A 21,512-nucleotide genomic window follows, 5' to 3' on the forward strand; every position below is an offset into this window, starting at 1 on the left:
CTCAATGCATCGACTTCAGAAGGATCATGAGCTGGGTCGGCTCTACCGGGATTACAAATTGACATATTGGGCTGCTCCTGTCTCTCATGTGAGTGCTTAAACCAATGGCTAGTGTGAAATCTTTCATTCGGTAGCCCCTTTAATTAACCCACACATACAGGATTGTGTTGTCATTGCCTGTATGTTATAGGACAACTTTACCTACTTTGGAATACTGGGGGTCAGACAATCAGATACTTTCTTGTGCAGAATGTGACTTCTATTAGGACAAATATTCCATTATAGATCTCCTCTCAGCCAATCCAAATGTTTACACTGCAGTCCATAACCATTCTTACTTGAGCATAAGCCTAAAATCACTCACATTCCTTTTTAGTAGCAATCCTCCATGTGCCACTAGCGTTACAGAACTTGGAAGGGGTCATGGGCCATTTGAATAACTTGGGGTGGGTCATTATCCTGTAATATTGACGGCTTCTGACAAAATGTTTGAAAAAATAAAATATTGAATGCGTGATTTGTCTGAATTTCGGCCGTTCAAAAAATCTGAAAGACCGAAAAGTTCGACCAAATCACGCATTCGGTGCTGGGTGCTGAGGGGGTATCCTGCACACCCTTGCTAACTATGTTGTGAGCGGGAGTTGCGGGGGACACCCCTCCAGCTGTCCTGAAATAGAAAAAATAACTAAACAACTAAAGAAAGGAAAGCACCCTGCGGCGCAGGTTCCTGATCACGGAAGCGAGTTTGACGAAAGGAAAGTAGGGGGGTGGGTGTGTGGTGTGTTGGGGGGGTCGGTAGGGGTGTGAGTGGGGGTGTGGCTATGGGCGTTGGCCAAGTCAGAAATATTCAGTAGAGATAAGACTGAAGGTTATTTCGAAAGATTATCTTCAGTCTTTTCTCCCTCGAACATAGTTTATTTATATAGTGCCTATACACAATATGTTTCCAAGCGCTACAAGTCATGGGAGGGAACAAGAGAAAATACAATGACATTCTTACAGGCCATGAACAGTAAGGATGTGAAATTAACTCTCGTACTCGACCTGACGACATTTCAGTGCAAGAGCTAAGACATAGATAAGGAAGGCTGGGGGAGAGTGGGTAGAGAAAATGGAAACAGACAGGCGACTACTGTACTAGGCCTGAGGACATTTCTGGTAGAGTCGGAGAAAACAAAAGGAGAGGGATGCAGAAAAGGAGGAGAGGAACAAAACAAGCGACTACCATACTAGGCCTGATGACATTTTAGAGAGTGCTGGAGGGGATGGGGGACAAGTAAGTGGAGGGGGGAGGAGACAGACGAGGTTGCTATCATACTAGGTCCAGAGACAATTCTGATAGAGTAAGTGCATAGAAGAAAGTAAGGGGAGGAGATAGGAAAAGGGAGAAAGGGAGAGGAGGAGAGAACAGAAAGTAAGCGGTCAAAAAGAGCGGAGAAGCAAGAGGGGAGAACGAATACAATTTCAGAAGTCAGTAGTAACACATAATGTTGCAAGCCTGAATAGAAGATGAATATGGGAACAACGTGATTCAGGGCCACCATGAGAAAGGGTGACACACTGTGAATCAATGAAGTCCATAAAAGTCAAATCCAGCATTGGCCACAAAACGGCGATGGTGAAACCAGAATGTATCAGGACAGACTCCTGTAGAAGTAGGCAGGAGGGGTTTGGGGGAGCAGGGTAGAAGAATCGAACAAAACAGGCAACACCTGTGTGCGAGGAGGGGGGGCACAAGGGAACATCATGGGGGACCAGAAGGGTGGGGATGGCCTGTGGGAACAGAAGGAGTAAACCCATGTTGATGCATGCTTACCTGCTGTCTAAGCAGGGGTTCAGGCCCTGGATCCTTCTAGTCTGAACAAGTCCAAACAGGAATTGCCCTTTTATTTGTCGGCCCTTCGCTTAGGATGCCCATGCCAGAGATGCCCCCAATCTAAGAGTTAAGAGCAGGAAGGAAGAGGCAGGGCTAAGAAGGAGGGTGGTGCTTAGGCCAGGTGACCTAGATCCACTTGCACCTGCTCCCCATCTGCAAAGGAAAAGAGGCTGGAGGGCTCCATAAGTAGGGAAAAAGAGCAGCAACAAGGAAGGCACTAGGTGGGTGGGGCATCCTAAGTCTGGAAAAAGAGCGGCAACTAGGAAGGCACCAGGTGGGCGGGGCTTAGGCCAGGTGACCAAGATCCACTTGCACCTGCTACCCATGTGCAAAGGAAAAGAGGCTGAAGGGCTCCTTAAGTGGGGAAAAGAGCGGAAACCAGGAAGGCACCAGGTGGGCGGGGCTTGCTAAGTGGGGAAAAAGAGGGGCAACCAGGAAGCCAGCAGGTGGGCAGAACTTAGGCCGGATGACCAAGATCTAGTTGCACCTGCTCCCCATCTGCAAAGCAAAAGAGGCTGGAGGGCTCTTTAAGTAGGGAAAAGAGAGCGGCAACCAGGAAGGCACCAAGTGGGTGGGCTTTGTAAGTGGGGAAAAGAGCGACAGCCAGGATTTCAACCCCAATCCATATTGACAAGTACTGCAGTCTTCAAAGCTTAAGCATAGGCAATTACAATCTCCACCACAGCACAGCGCGTTCAAGGAGCTAAGCAGAGGACTGACTTCTGATGGCAGAGACAGAGGTTGAAAGACAGGAGGGGGTGACAGCGCTGACAAATTCATGTGGTAATATAGTGACCTTGAACTCATTCCTATTCCTTCTGTGTACAATACTCTCTGCTCCAAAAGGTGCCACCGCTTGCATTACATAGATTTTATTTATGAGCACACATTTGCTCTTCATACTTGACCTGAAATTATTTTTAATCCACAGAAAGGTCAATACTTTAATAAGGTTGTCTGTGGTCAAACATTATCAGCACCAGTAGACTTGGTAGGTTCGTGTGCGGGCATGAGCGGAAATCAAGAGTTTACTCCAGTTCAAAGGAAGATGGTGGTGCTGGAGGCAGTGTTGACCACTTCCTGCTTTGCTATTTACACCGCTTCCTCTTCAGGCGTTTGCAAGCCCACCAGTGTTTTGGATCCGAGCTTCTTGCAGCATAAAAGATGCATTCATATTAAATCTACTCACCACACGACAAGGGTGTGGCATTTAGCCATCAATTTCAGGCCGTAATCAATAAGCAGAAAGAGGCTATGTAGGTATACTAATTTTCACTAGGAAGAGAAATGTTTTAGGTTACGAATAATGTGTGTTCTTATATAGCGCTTCGTGTGAGATTCCCCCAGCAAGTGCTGTAATAACAGGTGTTCTTAAACTCCTCAGCTCACCACCGGAGCCGAAGCTCATGATAACGTCACACTTCAAACGCAGTGTCATGATGAACATGTCTGTGTCCATCAAGAGCAAACATTGCTCAGAAGTGTTCCCCAACCACAGCCACATTGTGCTTTCCTGAGCTATCCACCTGCGCTTCAGAAACCCTCAAGCAAAAGCTCAGAGTAACATTGCCATGAAAGGACTAGTGCCCTACAGGAGTACAGGGATGAGTGCAGGGACGTCATTTTGGGGGTTGCCAAAGGGGTCGCAACTGCGATCCCTGAGCTCTCCCTTGCTACCCCTGTGAGCTCCCCTGCTAACCATAAACAAATCTTTTTTAAAGCTTTTTATTTTTAAATGCAAGCTCCTGGGCTGTGGCCAGGGCCATGTGGCTCTTTGTTTCTGGAGTGGATGGCTTTCTGGTTCAAACCTCTCAAAAAAAAACAGGGGTTCCACAAGTGCAACACTTTGATCAGTGACCCTAAATAACAAAGAATAGGACTTTCGGGAATTCTATACAATAATTGCTAGACTCCTTAAAGGTTTATTTCAAGTACACTTCATGGGGTGAGTCAATGATTTAGTCTGTTCTGAAACCCCTCAAATTGACAATGCAGACAACAACTTCCAAAAAGGTGGAGTAGAATAAGCATCAATTTCGAACTTTGTGTTTTGCTTTTCGCAAGTTGCAGTTATAGCATGTTTTTTTATGCTGTTGTATCTGTTCCGAACATCACAAGACATTCCATCTCGGTGTCCTCGGTCACTTGACAAAATCCTTGTGCCTAAAAGCTTGTGTACAGTGTAAAAATGTTTGACCATAGCACATAAAGTGGCCCTTGATTTCATTGTGCCACCATTAATGCTTTGTTGTAATGTGTCTATCATTCCTATCTCCCTGGCATGCTGTTCAGGATGTTTGTTTGCATGTATGAGGTAACGAGTGTCCAGAGTATAGGATGCCGAGTAAGCGCGCTGCTACTCTAAATTCTTTAATATACAGTTATGAACCCTTCCAATGGTATATATTTTGCCAACCTCTGATACCTGAAAAGTAGATCTATGCAGGCTTGACATGTGGCAAAAGTTGCACCAGACCTGCAGTTGAGCTGGCCTGCTGTTAAATCTCAGTTACCAGTTTAATGGTATCCACTACAGAGTGTAATTTGCTTTCTGACTTTGACAACATTCAGACATGTAATTGCTCATTTTACTATAGCCGGTAAGCTAGCTATAGTTGGTAACATAGCTCAGTGGGTTGAGCACTCGCTGCTGCTATGTGTGTGTGATATGCAGATCAGTCGTTTATACTTCTGAGGTCGATAAATGAGTACCCATACAGGTTGGGTGATATTGTATGTGTATTTGTTCTACATAAAGCGCCTAAGCGTAAGTGCTATATAATAACACATCATTATCATTTGCCCTTGGTCGTCTGCTTGCATTCACAGTAATTTGATAATATGGGCCTATGCACACTGATATTAATGATAAATATGGTGATCCATTCTTGCATGAAATGTATATCACATTACAGCGATATCGTAACCATATTTTTTGTGGTGTACTTAGGAACAATGCTATGAGATGCCACTTCCTGTTTTGTCAAGGGGTGAAAGGCCATGTTCAATCGCTTCCTGTGATGTCACTTTGGGGTTAAATGACATCACTTCCTGTGATGTCATCAGAGGTCAAGGGCCATGTAATGTCACTTCGCTACCCCAGGCATTTTGGTGAAAATCCCTGTCCCTGGATGAGTGGTGGTTAAATCACCTCCTCAACTCCATACTACTACTAAACAAGCAGTGATGTCAATCATAAAGGTGAAACAGACACAGCCTGACATATATATAACAGTAGCAACACAAACAACATAAGTGCAATAGACCAAAACAAACAAATGTCCAATCAAGGTTCTAATAAAAATAGACTTTAAATTAAATAATAAGTTGAAAACTGAATCACTGTCAAAACCCACCCCTTCACAGAATACAGAGAGAATGCTGACTGTTGTAGAATGCACTCTGGGCAGATGAGCAGGGGTGTTCAGGTACTTAATTGGCACAATGTTTGAGAAGGGTTGTTTGAAAGTAATTATGATCTCATAAGTGGACAAAGGAGCACAAGGCTTTTTCACAGTACCTTACTAGTTTGCCATGGGTGCTACACAGCGTTCAGCCAGTCTTTTCAGCATCAAAGCGGGAGTATGGGTGCTTTCAGAGCTGGGCTGGTGTCAAGTCAAAGAGCGGCAGTGCAAGGTCCAACAATGTAGTTCTATTGAACAGTGACTGTTTGCAATCTCAATACAGGGGTTCCAGGAGTCCTTTCTGTCCTGCACTCCCATTCAGGGGTGTTTGGCAGACACCTAGATGTGGCCCTTCACCTCCAGTGACAGGGTCCTGATTCCAGTGCAGCCAACCATGAGGCCTTGGGCCGACAGCAGTCACCCCCACTGTTCTCTTTGGATGGTTAGGGGATAGACCTCTCCTCTGCCTTGGATGCCCTCTACTGTCTCCTTCCTCGCAGAGGACTTTGGGATATACTATATCTATTACAGGGGTCTATATACATTCTTCTTCTTCATAGAGAGCAGAGATTAATTAAAGAATTAGGGGTCCTGCTCTCCTTTGAAATGCAAAATGTCCCAGGGGATTGGTCCTAAGCGCCGTGCTATGAGGAGGCCAATCCAGGTGGTTGTAACAAGTGACCTTTGCCTTGTGACACCACTGCATGGTCCTTGTCTGCATGAAATGGAAGGGACAGGAAAAAGGAAGAGAAGCCTAACAGAATCAAGATGGTGGAACCCATCTCCAGGCCTACCTTCCACTCTGGCTACTCTAACTACACCCCCTTCCCATACCTACTGGCATCAATGAGACTCCAATGATCAGCGCCCTTGAGTGAAGGCACTGCAAACGTGGTTCCCGGGGACCCACATGGGGAAGTTCCTTTGCCTGGACAGGAGGGTGTTCCTGGCGAATCAAAGCGGCAGCATCCTGGCTATTGTTGCACATTGCCGTAGAGGAGACAGTCATACCAGTCACCAATTCACACCATTCATGCCATAGATGGCCCTGCTCTCAGAGCTCATACAAGTGTGATAGTAGATCGCATTGAATGCATAATTGTGGGCTCCTGTTGGTCACCATGCCACAACTAGGCATGGCTTACATTTAAAGATTTGCCTGCCACAAATCTGACTATGGAATACAATTATTATAACTTATAACAGAGGTGCAGAACATTAGAAACACTTGTGTACAGGCGCGTTATAAATGTCATATCATATCATATCATATCATAAAAGGCCACCTCTTTCTGCAGAAATATTGTAGCCCAGCAGCTGTGAGAGATACACACGTGTCCCTTGAACCGGCCCTGTGCCACTTCAGAGCTGGAGTTTAGATGTCAGGAGACAGGTTACACTATCAGTTTGTCTTCCAATGTAATGTCATGAGTACCATCACATTGTCAATTAAAACACAATATTGCCCAAAGATGTTCAATAACCATAGCCACATTTTGCTCTGTTTCGGACTCATCTGTGTCGTGCAGTTGAAATGCGTTGAATGTTGTCATGAAGCTAGACTAAGGCCAATGCAATACAACCACGATGATGTCTAAAGTAGACATAGAAATATCGGCTGAGAAGAAGGGAATGCAATATGCTATGCAAAAACATACACAAAGCAGAGCTCACTTGCAGCCGCGTTTAATAGTATTTCACTTACAGATCAAGGATTTGTTTTCTATATTTTTAATAGGAGGAGCACTTATGTTAATTAATTCTTGCAGCTATTGATCTCAACGCATGTCAACAAAGTAACACTGATCGAGCTCCAAAGAGGGTGAAATTCATGTATGTTTGTTGAACATCTTTGAGAGGTGACTGTCTCTTTGACTAAGAAAGTACTGTCCAACATGCTACAGTCTTCACATAGTAACATTAGCATGATCCTTGGCTTGGAATTTCTCAAGCTAAAGAAAGTGGGCTTCCCTCAGTTTTCTAAAACATTCAAACTCTGAGTCTTCCAAACTCTTCCACAAGGAAACGGGGAAGCATGGAGCCTTCCGTTTTTTTGTTTTTTGGCAGTTTCTGGAGCTGGAGTTGACTTGTTATTTGCCCAGTTTGGAAGCACGTACTCTTCATTTCAGTTAATCCACATGTCTTCAGGCACCAGTGAGAATATTTTCTATTATTTAATTCTGGGTAGGTGGCATTTTGTGCATATCTGTTCAGTTGTGTTTCTTTCATGATTGAGACCCTTCAGCGACCCTGCTCCCTCATACCCCCCCTGCTGTCCCTCAGCTCCCCGTCTGCCTGAGCAGAACTAAACAAGCCCTCAATACCGATATTGAATCAAGAGCTCTAACAATGAAAGCTCTCCCACATAATCAAAGCAGGCCGAACTGCCACAACAGCAACCTCGCCATTTACAACGCATACATTTCCGTAATAACTGGACCCGTCACAACAAAAACCGAAACTTGGCCCTCCTTCCCAAGCCCCTCTTTTTCCTGCAGCATGGAAAAACACTCTTGTGACCCCTTTATTGCAAGGGGTGGGTTGGGCAAGCTCTCCAGGTGCTGACATTTAGTGTCCAGAAGTTTTGATGCCCCTCCTATGATCTAACCTACCTACCTAATAAAATCCGTGCTGCTACAGGTAAGCTGAACATCCACCCAAAAAACCCTGGCCGGAACTCATTCTTCACCCCTCCCTCCAGCAACCTCCATTTTCTCTGCCAGCAGAGGTATGAAGAGAGAGCAGCTATCTTGGCACGCGTCAGCGTGGAGAAGGTTGAGTTCTGGGTTCTCGATGTAAAGAGGCAATATTAAAAAGTTAAGGACCTGAGCGATGCAAGAGTCCCTTAAAGCAGGCATTAGCATGGATGCCAACCCTCCCGATTTAGGCAGGAGACTCATGATTTTTCAATTAAAAATAATGCTATTTTTAACTTTCTTCAGCCTAAAATCATTATAACCCCAATGGAGTTTTATGGGAAAACTGCATTCTCCTGATTTTTGTTGTGAAATCTCCCTCTCAGGGGCTCCACAATGTTGGCATGTCTGCATTGGTGCCTTTACAGGAAAGGTCAGACCAGTGCAAAAGTTGATAAAGCTCTTACCACCCCACCCACAAGTATAATATGCAGGGGCTGAAGGCTTTATGAAAATGAAGAACAAAATTAACTTCCCAGCGTTAGCAGTGAACCAACTTCTGTTAGAGGAAGTCCATTTTCAGTGTTGATTACATTGGTATAACGAACACTGAAAAGAGACTATAGTGAAGTGGGTTCTCTGTTAACACAGGTAATTGAATTTTTGTCATTTTAGAATTTCTGTTGCGCTCGCTTCATGCTTTCATGGGTGCTGATGGTGGTGTTGGTGGGAAGGTGAACATTGTTTTGGGTAGGTATGACTGGGAGGGAAGATGAAGCTGGGAAACGTTGGCACAGCAAGACTTGGGGGCACACAGAGGCAGACTGCGAGTATTCAGGCTTAAATCAGTTAATACAGCCCATATTCTCTCACACCTGACTTGCTTTGCGCATGAGCTAGAATCCCAATTTGGTGATTATACCGTGCCTAAATAACTTGAAAGAGTTAACTAGATAAATCATCACTGGCAAAAATCAGCCGCTTGAGCCTTTGTAGAGCTAAATATTTGGCCACCTAGGTCACCTCACAAAGGCCTAAGGATGGACCAGGGAGGGGTAGATATTGCTGAAGGTGGACAACCACTTTGCAAAATATTGGCATCAAATGCTCAGGAACTTGCCCCATTGCCAATGATTGCCATTAACGGCCAGGTACCACTGCCAATACTTTCCATCAATTGCCCAGGTGCTAGTCCAAATGCCACAGATTCAAAATATTGGGTTAGAAACATTCCACTTAGACAAGTATTGCCATATGAAGAATTACTTTGTTGCTAAGGATTGGCAATTATTTTGCAGGTACTTTTTTCCAATTGCAAAGCCATTAAATGCCAAAGTAATTGCGGCATTGCCGGAGATTTCCAGTTTGCGCCATCGATACGGACTGGCAACAACTGCCCAGATGCTTGCTCTATCACCAAGGATTGCCATCCTCTACTTAGCTGCTGGTCCCATTGTCAAGGACTGCCATGAAATAGCTATTGGCTGCCTCATTAGCAACAATGCCCTTGAATTACTCATGCACTTGCCCCATCATCAAGGATTGCCATTAGGCGTCCAGGTAGCAACTCCACTTGCAAGGATTGATATAAGATGCCCAACTACTTTCTACATTGTCTTTATGTCATCAGACACATGTCTCTGTGCCAAGGAATGCCATCAGTTGCCCAGGTAGGTACCCCACTGCATGCTCTCCTGCTCCTTCCCAGAGGGCATGCTCTTCTTCAGTGCTGCTGTGCTACGAAAGTGTGCAGTGATGTCAGACTCTGATGCCTTGGTCAACTCATGTATAATGCCAGTACATGCATTAAGTGTGCAGTATTGATCTCGGACCTTCTACCACATTATGTCCACTGAAAGCACACGTTCAATAGAAAGTGGGTGGGTGAGGTGAGTGCTGCAGCTCGGGTTTCTGGTGCATAACGTGCTGTTCTTTTCCCACTGCATATGTAATATTATGACATGGGCAGCAGGAGAAAACAATCTGCAAGCAGCACACCCTTGCAGTGGTGGAGGCATGACATCATCGAAATAGAAGACAGACAAGAAGTCTGTCTCGTTATCCTTGTAATGCAATGAAGAGTGGTAAGCACTATATTTGGATGTGCCATGCTGTGGATGTGCACACAAAATAACAATGTGTGAACTGCCTGGTGCATTCCAAAGCCCTTATATCTTATAGCAATGGCTTTGCCCCACCCATAGGAAACAAAACCAGCAAAGTGCTGTTGTGCCTTGCAAGTAAAAAGCATGGCATACATCTGTAATCAAATTAGATTCCAGTTGCTCTATGTAGGCCCTGTGCCTTTCAGGCCACCCTCTTGCACCTATGTAAACATCTCCTATGCTTCATTCAAGAGAGAAACTATATTTGGAATATATGGAATTGCTGGTGCAAAACATAATCTCAATCCACCCACCTCCCATACGAACATTTGATTTACAGTCTGTCAGAATCTGGTAATTTCACTATGGGAATCAACCCATCTGCACCAAAGGAATCTTGTTACTCCTAGCTGGCCTCCTCCCTAACCAGAGGTACCTCGCTCCAAAATGTTTTTTCCCTTCCCTGCAAGACAAACAAGAAAAGCAGAGCCTTCCAAATGCATTGAAGTAAATCTGTCCTCCTCCATGTCAAGACCCCATATCAAAGTCATCTTAAGTACTAAAGAGCCACTGCTATTTCTCTGGCAAGATATTCACTGCCAAGAACCCTGAGCAGAGCTTGACAAACTCTCAAAGCCCTCGGCTTTCAAAACCACATTCGTTCATACGCAAACCTCTGCGCTGTCCTGCCTCTCTTCTTTCAATCTAAAAATCACCACCATCTAACTCAATATTTGCAACCACCTCGCCAGGTGCTTATTTTCTCAAGTTCCATAAAAGCTCAACACAACCATCCTCTCACTTTGATACAAGTCTCACGAAACGCAAGGCCTCTGGGTCCTCAGTGGTCATTCAACGCTCTCTGCCCTTCAATCTCCAACAGCGAACGCAACATTTTGAACCAGTCCCTTTCCTTAGGCATTATTTCACTTCTCCTGAAGGAATCTCCAACCTTGACCTGGATCAGACTGACCTCTTCAACTACAGGCCTATCTCAAATATTACTTTCTCTGCCAAACTACTTGAGAGGGGCCTCAGTGACCTTATTACATTATCACAATGAAGATATTTCTATCCTTGATTCAACTCATGTACGTTTTAGTCGCAGAGGAGGCGCAAAGTCATTTTTTGTATCTCTGCTGGTTTATCTGTGACTACCGATGCACATGGTGTTAATGCCCTGATTCTCATGGACTGATTACAGGCCTTTTACATTGTACACCATCAGATTACGCTGGACTTTCACTCATGTGCCTATCATGTGAAGCATCCGATAACACCTAACCTTCTTGCCCCCAATATCCCACCCTTGCCTACATCTGCTGACATACATCATTTGCTCCTTTAGTTGCACCAATTACATGTATGCCAACAATAACCAGCTCTATCTCTGTAAGGAGAGGAAATGGATAGGAAATGCCCCCAAGCAGAACCTCCTCTCTCCTTCGTACTCGTATCAATGATGAAACTGAACCCCTCAAATACAAAGGTTATGCTCATCGCAGAGGGCCCACACCAGAAAAGTGATAATGCATGGCCGGCCAATATGGGTATTTGTATGGGTATTTGTCCCTCCCTCACCACCTTCCGCAAAGTTTTGAAAACCATCCTCTTCACATAAGGCCCTTCACATCAGCATCAATACTTATCATTTGACCCGTTGCATAAGTTGTAATATAATGACTATGTGCAATATCTGTAACAACAGTATGATGTTTTGTAGTATTCACAATGTGTCAACGACCGCTACCTTGCCTGTACCTGTGTAACTAAGTTCTTGCAAGTAACAGCGCCTCAATGCCCATGGGCTGCTTGCGCGCTATATAAATATAAATAAATAACTAAAACAAACCCCAATGAACTCTCTAATGTTTGGATCTATCATGGATATCTTTCTCTCCCTTGAGTCCCTAAGTGAGTGCTGTCTTCAGCTCCAGTTTTTTCAACTCAAACTACTATGACTAATCTTCCCCTTCATGTCATCGTTGTCCACCCCTGACTGTGGCAACAGTCAATTTCTGGGTTTCCAGACTGAACAAAGCCAATGCTTTGAACACACCCAGATCGCAGTAGCAAGATTCTTCGACCATAGGAAACATGTCACCCTAATTCTAGCTACCATTCATTGGATGCCCGATGCCAAGAGAGGCTAATTAAAAGCAATCATAAGCATTTGATACTTCAGTATATATTGACGCCCAATTCCTGCTTAAGATTAAGGTAACATGTACCTTTTTATATTTAGCCATCTTTTCTCGTATATTTGAACTTGCAAGAAATACAAACATGTACATAAATGCAAAATATGTAGGAGATCGTAGAATAAAGGATTGATCCTATACACTGCCATGTAGACAACTTGTGCCTGTGCCATACATTTGTATGCACGTTTGTATGAATTATAACTTGAAATGCGCAAGGGAATTCCTTAATTTAGTAGTGTATGTTTTCCTGGAGTATACCCTTAGAATACCTTCTACAGAGATAAATACGTCCCAGGCTCCATCCATGCAATACTATCCCCCAATTCAAGGCAGGCTCCATTGCCGGTTAATCCCAACATTGATACCGCACCACATTCCTGATGTCCAAGTTTACGCTGCATGCACCTAACCATAAGCTACGCTGAACCCAACACCAAGAAGAAGGCAAAAGGAGCGAACACCTTCTCTTAAATATCTGCCAAGTGACTAACATGATCACCAGGGAGACAGACCGGTTGTCTATGGCTTTCTACAGGCCTTACTTTGTCGTCTATCCTAACCTGTTCATGATCACGGTCCTCAATGAGAATGGGGTAAAATAATTTGCGGCGAGTCGCACCTGGAGCTAATCAATGGCAATGTCCTTCAAAATTCGTTAACACACCTTCTGGAACTCAAACAGGTTTGATATTCGGCAGCATTGATGAGCATGTCTGGTGTGTACTTCTATTCTTTTGAACCCCTTCTTCTAAAGTGGTCTCGTTCAGCTAAAGTGGCCTCTGAAGCTCTATTAGGTGGGGGAGGATTGGAGCACATTCTTCATGAGGGGGACTGATGGAATGTATCCATCTTTGTTTTAGATTTTGGTTTTATTTTGTTTTGTACTGTGCCTCATTGAAGCAAAGCAATTCAAAGCACTGAGGAGTAAAGGGAGCCAGGTGCAAAGAAGAGTCGTGCAGTATACATTTATAGTGCATAAATAGTACATGTCGCATATATGGAACAATGTATTTGCAATACAATGTAATATGGCAATTGTGGGTAGAAAGGTTGGATTCCTGCTGGATTTTGGGACAACCGGGTGTTGCGTTCCTTTAAAGATGTTTATGATTATGAACATATCGGCGAAGAGCTTTAGCGTCACACAAACTCCGTCATTGAATTAGAATGAGCGTGGCTTTCTTTAAGATCCAGGTCTTGAGTTTTCTCTTGAAGCTATTAACGTTTTTCTATATTCGTAAGTCTTTCACAATGTTGTTCAAGATGTAATTGATGTTGATATTGATATTCTATTTCTAATCCGCTCATACACAAGTGTTTCAGAACGTGTTGTGACAAGGCAAGGGATGGGGAACAGGGGAGAGCAAAAACAACGATCTTAGAAGGCCCTTTGACAATGAGAATGCGCAAGTGCATGGTTCAGTGCAAAAGTTGGAAGAGAGCTGCCACTCATTTCTTGCTTTTTTGCTTTTGGCTGGGATGAATGTGTTATTTTGTGATGATCTTAACTTTCTCCCCAGTTGGAGCCCTTCATGTAGGTTGACAGACATTTTGGATCTATAGGAAATCACTACAGTGTACAATGCAGATCATTTTGAATATGATCATTAATTTGATTGGTAGAAACTTTAAAGATTTTAGTATAGGGGAGATGGAAACTCGACGTTTTAGGGTGATTATCAGGTTAGTCTCTCTGTTCTGGTTGATTGGTTGTTGATATCTTTTTGCCTTATACAAACCAAAGTTAATGCTATTGCAGCATTCGAGGTTGGTTAATAATAATGCTGTGTGTAGTTCACCAATGTTGTTTCATCTTGAGGTAAGGTGTTATTTTCCTTAACATGTGTAGGTGGAAATGTGATTTCTTTTTCTTTTTATTTGAGGAAGGTAGGAGGGTTTACAATGTTTTTCTTTTCTGTGGGGTCGTGTGGCACGGCATTGATTCCTGTCATTTGAAAAGAAGGGTAGAGAGATGAGGGTCCCAAACAACGTGATTTTCGTTTTTACTGGAGTTGAGAATCAAGCTGTTATCAATCATCTAGTCATGGATAGCTTGCCATTACTTGATGACGTTGCTGTTACCAGTTGAGTTGTTAGTTTGGGCTGTTAGGAGGTGCTGAAAGCGTATACCTTTAAGCCAAAACTTTTGTCATTAAAATAAGAGCTTTAAGAGCTTGAAATAGGGGCTTTGAATGGGCGTCTCTAATGCTTTTCAATGCACATGACAAATGAGGATTGATTTATGTTGTTTAGCTTGTGTCACACCAATTTAACGCCCATCTCTAAGTCAAATCTTTCCTCCAATTCCCAACCATTTTCCCTCAAACCACTCCCCTTTTTGCACTCTTTATCTTGCTAAATGTGTCAGCTATTTTGTTTCCTACAGAGTCGCCATCTTGAAATGTAGTTGTTTACAGTTTTATATTGGTATATCACATTAAACTTCGAATGTTACATTTTGATAAATGCAACTTATAAAACTGAACCGGTTTTAGCATCATTTTGATTTAGTTGTAAAAAAGGCATCCAATACACAGATTTTAATAAAAAGGGTATACCTGCGTCATTCAATAGCGAGCATTTTTCACTGCAGCAGCGGCTGTGGAGCTTTAGCCGTGTGGAGCCCTGTGTCAATGTGGATCTTCAAGGATATTAATTAAAACAAATGAGATCTCAGCCAATAAGTAGTTTGTTTGGACTAAAAGAGAGCCCAATTCTTGTATTTATTAACTTTCTTTTTTTTTTTTTCTTTTAGGTAAACCAGTAAAGGATACATCTTCTTCACCACTCTCCGATTTCAGGATATCGTTCGTTTTGACGTAGGGAAAAACAAGAAAAGGGGAAATTCCAACAGGTAAGTTCTCCGTTTTAGAAAATGTTCGTTTGACTAACATTCAGTTCAATTTCTTTTCTCTTTCTCTCTCTGTTATAACTCTTTCTCTGTTCTCTCTTCAGATCTTTAAATGCGATTCACTAGCTTGCTTTCTTATTTCAAAGGTGCATTAAAGTTCGTATTTCACTTTCCAAGACATAAACTCCCTTTGTTAAATAAGTCTGATTGTATTGTTTTTCTGATACAGTTAATGTTCAATTTATGCTGGTCATGCTCCTCGACTCTGCTTGTGAACAGCTGCTTTTCTCTGTGATCCCAGCTGGATCGGTGTGTGACAGCTTGTACTGCGCTGTTCCCCTTCTTGTCGACTTTCTCTCTCCCTCTCTGCTACTATTTCAAATCTGCGTTCCTCAGTGGGTGGCGGTTGCTTCCCTTGTACGGGCTAGTGCTTCTTCCATCGAGACGTAGTGTTCCCCTGCACACATTCAGGCAAATGTAGCCTTTCAGCTGTTTCACTCACTCGACTCTCTGTCAGTTTCGTTATTTAGTTTCTAAAGGGAACGTCTCTCCTTGGTTCATTCATACTAATGGTATGTTACAGTTTTGTTCGTTCTCCCTCCGTTCACCTTCCTCGTAGTACAGACGCCTTCGTCCTGACGGCGCTTGGTGGTTGATTGGTTTTGGCTCTGCCCCTTTTCTCTTTTCGGCTTTTATGTTCGCCGACCCGTTCTCTCTCCTTAAACATAATAGGACTGTCTTTGGTCCTTGCGATGGCGAACGCTGCGTACCTCTTCGCAGAAGCGTCACATCGCTCCTCTCCCTCTCCAGATATCCAAAACTGCGACAACGGTCGCGGACTCTCTCGTTACACTGTAGCGCAACAGCGCTATTTAATCTTCAACTCGACGGGTTCTTCCGTGTTTTAGCGTTCAGCAACAGCAACCTATTTACATTTCCTTGTTGAAATCCTCGCCTCAGCGAAGAATTCAGGCTTCTCTCTCTATCAGCTGCTCTTAATACACCCAACTGTAAGTGTTGTCTTCCCCTTCTCGCTCCACAACACTTGTTTCCTAGGAAACGCAAACAGAGTAGCAAGCATTAGAGGAAAGTCCATACATGCAGGACTTCCTGGTTAATTTAATGCTTATTCATTACAACCCTATATATTATGCCAAACTAGGTAGAGACTGACATAGAGACTGACTACGTCACACCCCCTCTACTAAGCCCTTACGCTCGGGAAGGGTTTCTGCTATGGACAAAAAATCAGCCTGTGAAAGCAGCCTCCCCGATTTATGGATAGTTTGAAACGATGAGGGCTGGAGGGAAAGAAACCACCTGAGCACTCTCTGGTTCGAGTCTTTGTTATGGGATATCCAAACTAAAGGTGCGTGGTCTGTTATTAGGGTAAACTCTCAGCCAAGTAGGTAATACCTAAGAGCTTCAATGGCCCACTTGACGGCCAAACATTCTTTCTCGATGGTTGGGTAGCTTAGTTCATGAGGTAACAATTTCCTACTTATGAATAGTATTGGTCTTTCCTCCTCTCCTTGATTTTGGTAAAGCACTGCTCCGAGTCCTGTACCTGAGGCATCAGTCTGAAGGAAAAATGGAGCACTAAAGTCGGGGCAGTGTAAAACAGCCAGAGTGGTCAGAGCCTTTTTTAAACCATTGAAGGGCGTTAGTGTTTCAATTGATTGCCAAACCTTCTTGCTTCCAGTGGGTTTCTTCAACAGATCTGTTAAAGGAGAGGCCAAAGTAGAAAAATGTGGGATAAACCTCCGGTAATACCCCACAAATCCCAGAAAGGCCGACACCTGCTTTGGAGTTTCAGGGAACTTTAACTGCTTTATAGCTTTCACTTTTTCCTCTTGTGGTTTTATCATTCCCTGACCCACATAATACCCTAGATATTTGGTATGCAATGTTGCAATATGGGTCTTCTTGGGATTTATATGCAATCCAGCTCCTCTCAGAGTTTCAAGCACCTTCCTCAGATGGTCTAGATGTTCTTGCCAGCTCCGACTGTAAATAATAATGTCATCAAGATATGCTCCGACATAACTTTCATGACCTTTTACCAGATGATTCATTAACCTCTGAAAGGTTGCCAGAGCCCCATGTAGGCCAAAGGGTAATACTGTGAATTGATACAGCCCGGTAGGTGTTGCAAACGCCGTCTGTTCCTTGTCTGATGGTAGCAAAGGAATCTGCCAATAGCCTTTGGTTAAATCAATAGTAGTTAGGAACTTGGCTTTCCCCAGATTATTCAAGAGGTCTTCTATTCGCGGCATCGGGTAAGCATCAAATTTGGAAACTTCATTTACTTTCCTGAAGTCCATGCAGAATCTCACACTGCCGTCTGGTTTAGGAATCAAGACCACCGGAGAACTCCAGTCAATATGGGAGGGCTCTATGATTCCTAAATCTAACATTTCCTTCACTTCTTGGTTGATGGCCTGTATCTTTGACTCAGGTATTCGGTATGGTCTGAGTCGAACTATAGAGCCCGGCTTGGTAGATATATGATGACACGTTAGATTAGTTCTCCCAGGAAGAGAAGAGAATATTTCCACAAAATCTTTTAGGAGGTGGGTCAGCTCAGACCTTTCGGTAGACGTCAACTCAGTGTTGATATTCAAACTCTCCATCCCTATTCTTTCCTTAACTTGCGGAAAATGTTCTTCTGATGATAGATCATTAGTGATCATAGCGATGGATTGGATAGGTGGCATCCATTTTTTGAGTAAATTGACATGATATGTCTGGCAAGATAGTCTACTACCAGGTTGTTTCACTTTGTATGTTAAAGTTCCTAACACTTCTTGAATTTCAAAAGGCCCCTTCCAGGCAGCCAACATTTTATTGTCTGAGGTGGGCAGTAGTACCAAGACCTGATCTCCTGTTTTAAAAGTACGTAACTGGGTCTTTTGATTGTAATATCTTTCTTGGTTCATCTGAGCTTGGAGGAGATTGTCCCTAGCTATAGCCTGTAGTTTCTCTGTCCGTTCCTCTAATTGTGAGGCATATTCTGTCAGTGTTACCTCACTATCAGATTGTTCTTCCCAGTTTTCTTTCAATTCATCCAACAGAGTTCTTACTGGCCTTCCGAACAGCAATTCAAAAGGCGAAAAACCTGTTGACGATTGGGGAGTGTTTCTCAATGTCTTCAGTATCCATGGTAACACTCTGTCCCAGTCTTTGTTTTCTGGCGAGGTTGTCTTCCGTAACATTTGTTTGATCATCTGATTGTAGCCTTCCACCAACCCATCGGTCTGTGGGTGGTATACCACTGTCTTCAAATGGTCAATCTTTAGGGTTTCAAGCACTTGCTTCAGCACGTTGGACATAAAGTTGGAACCACGGTCTATGACAATTTCCCTAGGAATTCCCACTCGTCCAATAAAGGGAATTAGGACATCACATATCTGCTGAGTATTTGTAGCCTTTAGGGGAAAAGCTTCCGGATACCTCGTAGCGTAGTCTACAACAACAAGTATGTATATATGACCTCTTCTGGTTGGATCCATGGGTCCGACAATATCGATTCCTATGCGGCTAAAGGGTTCGAGGACAAGTAGCATAGGTTTTAAAGGGGCCTTCTTGATATTGGCTCTATTTTTCTTTTGACACTCCTCGCATGACTGACAAAACCTAACCACTTGCTGGTATATCCCTGGCCAGTTGAATCTATGTAAAATCTTTTTAGAGGTTTTTTCGGTTCCGAGATGTCCCTCCCCAACCTGCAAGTGAGCGACTTCCAGGACCGTTGTATAATATTTTCTTGGAACTAATAGTTGCTTCAAATCGTCTCCACTCCTAGACCTACTCACTCGATATAGCAACCCATTCTCTTTGATGAAATGAGGATCTTCTCCAGATGGAACCTCTTTAGCTAGTTCTCGTGCATATTGGAGTAATGGATCCAGCTCTTGAGCGGTCTTGAAACTATCGCCATCCTCTTCCAACCTCCAGTCTACGGATACCAGAAACACATTCTTAGTTCTCCATTCTTCGTTCATTATTCTCTTTAGTTTCTTGCTCTTCTGTGTTTTAGGGAAAGGGGTGGATATTTCTTCTCCATGAAAGGGGCCATTTCCCACCAGCTCTTCCCAATTTCATGAATTAACTTAGAGAATTTCGGTAGATCGGAACCAATTAGTAAAGGTTTCGGCAGACTGGGTAGTACTGCCGCTTTCACCCCAACTGTTTCCCCACCCACCTTAATCTGTATTTTCTTTGCAGGGTAAGTCTTTACATCCCCATGCACACAGCGAACAGGAATTTCCCCTGCGGAACGAGGACTATCACCTACCAGTTCTGATGTCATCGCAGTCTGTAGGCTTCCTGAATCAACTAGGGCAGTGGTAGGCTTTCCGTCGACCTCAGCCTTGCAGGTATACAGATATTGAGACTGTCTTCCTGGCAAGTGTTCGGAGAAGTCACTTTCCTTCATGGATTCGAGGACACTTACATCCATTGTTTCTGATTTTGGTTTCTTTGGGCAGAACCTGGCGAGGTGACCCCATTCTCCACAATCAAAGCATTGCGGACCTCGAATAGACATGGTAGATGGACGATAATTTGAGGGACCCTCACTGTTGGGTCTGGACCGTAGGTTCTCCCCTTCAGGTTTCCTCAACATAGAATGAGGCCATCTTGGTTGTGGTGTTGCTTTATTCATCATGATGTGTGGTTTAGGACTTGTGGCATAAGTCAGTACCCGGCCCTGTCCCACTTTCTGATAAGCTGCAGCTACTTCCACTGCCTCCAACAATGATAGTCTATGGTGTTGCTTAACCCATCGTTGTACTGGGCCGGGTAGTCCTTCGATGAACTGCTCCAAGATTACTTTCTCCATTATTTCAGCCGGTGAAGACACAGTGGGTTGTAACCATTTTTCTGCCAGTTCCTTTACCCTGTTGAGTAACTGTCTTGGGGTTTCCTCTCCAACCAATTTAATTTCCCTGAACTTGATACGATAGGTCTCCTCATCGTGTCCCATACGTTCTAGGACAACCTTCGTCATATCTCCATAGGTGGTATCATCCATTGGGTTTGCGGCCTGATAAGCTGACTGCATTTCACCGGTCATAAATGGTGCGATGTAATGACACCATCTCTCGGTTGGCCACTGGGCATTTCGAGCTACCCTCTCGAAATTTACAAAAAAATGGGCTGGGTCTTCGCCTACTGAATATTTTTGTAAGACTGAAGTAGGGACTTGAGGATTATTCCTGACATTTGTAACTTCCAACAACTGGGCTTGTTGCATTTGTAACCCTTGTTGAAATGCCAACCTGTCTGCTTGGGCTTGTTGACTCTGCAATTGTATGGCCTGCTGTAGCATTTGTTGCCCCTCACTTAGGGTCTTGATAAGGTCCTCCATGACGTTCTCACTATCCCACCTCTGACACCAAATGTGGATCTTCAAGAATATTAATTAAAACAAATGAAATCTCAGCCAATAAGTAGTTAGTTTGGACTAAAAGGGAGCCCAATTCTTTTATTTATCAACTCTCTTTTTTTTTTTTCTTTTAGGTAAACCAGTAAAGGATACGTCTTCTTCCCCACTCTCCGACTTCAGGATATAGTTCGTTTTGACGTAGGGAAAAACAAGAAAAGGGAAAATTCCAACAGGTAAGTTCTCTCTTTTAGAAAATGTTCGTTTGACTAACATTCAGTTCAATTTCTTTTCTCTTTCTCTCTATGTTATAACTCTTTCTCTGTTCTCTCTTCAGATCTTTAAATGTGATTCACTAGCTTGCTTTCTTATTTCAAAGGTGCATTAAAGTTCGTATTTCACTTTCCAAGACATAAACTCCCTTTGTTAAATAAGTCTGATTCTATTGTTTTTCTGATACAGTTAATGTTCAATTTATGCTGGTCTTGCTCCTCGACTTTGCTTGTGAACAGCTGCTTTTCTCTGTGATCCCAGCTGGATCGGTGTGTGACAGCTTGTACTGCGCTGTTCCCCTTCTTGTCGATTTTCTCTCTCCCTCTTTGTTACTATTTCAAATCTGCGTTCCTCAGTGGGTGGCGGTTGCTTCCCTTGTACGGGCTAGTGCTTCTTCCATCGAGACGTAGTGTTCCCCTGCACACATTCAGGCAAATGCAGCCTTTCAGCTGTTTCACTCACTCGACTCTCTGTCAGTTTTGTTATTTAGTTTCTAAAGGGAACATCTCTCCTTGGTTCATTCATACTAATGGTACGTTACAGTTTTGTTCCCTCTCCCTCCGTTCACCTTCCTCGTAGTACAGACGCCTCCGTCCTGACGGCGCTTGGCGATTGATTGGTTTTGGCTCCGCCCCTTTTCTCTTTTCGGCGTCTATGTTCGCCGACCCGTTCTCCCTCCTTAAACGTAACAGGACTGTCTTCGGTCCTTGCGATGGCGAACGCTGCGTACCTCTTCGCAGAAGCGTCACGTCGCTCCTCTCCCTCTCCAGATATCCA

At 43.7% G+C, this 21,512-nt stretch overlaps 1 long non-coding RNA gene across 1 annotated transcript in view; it reads left to right on the forward strand.

Moving 5' to 3' along the window:
* The first annotated feature begins 14,976 nt into the window (after nt 1-14,976).
* LOC138572439 (uncharacterized) overlaps nt 14,977-21,512 on the forward strand; it is a 289,848-nt gene continuing 283,312 nt past the window's right edge. The window contains exons 1-2 of the long non-coding RNA XR_011303905.1: nt 14,977-15,079; nt 20,600-20,698. This is a non-coding gene — a long non-coding RNA (uncharacterized lncRNA). The remainder of the gene's footprint in view (nt 15,080-20,599; nt 20,699-21,512) is intronic.

The sequence above is a fragment of the Ambystoma mexicanum genome, chromosome 1p (assembly GCF_040938575.1).
Source record: "Ambystoma mexicanum isolate Mex_15411 chromosome 1p, UKY_AmexF1_1, whole genome shotgun sequence".
Classification (NCBI taxonomy): Eukaryota; Metazoa; Chordata; class Amphibia; order Caudata; family Ambystomatidae; genus Ambystoma; species Ambystoma mexicanum.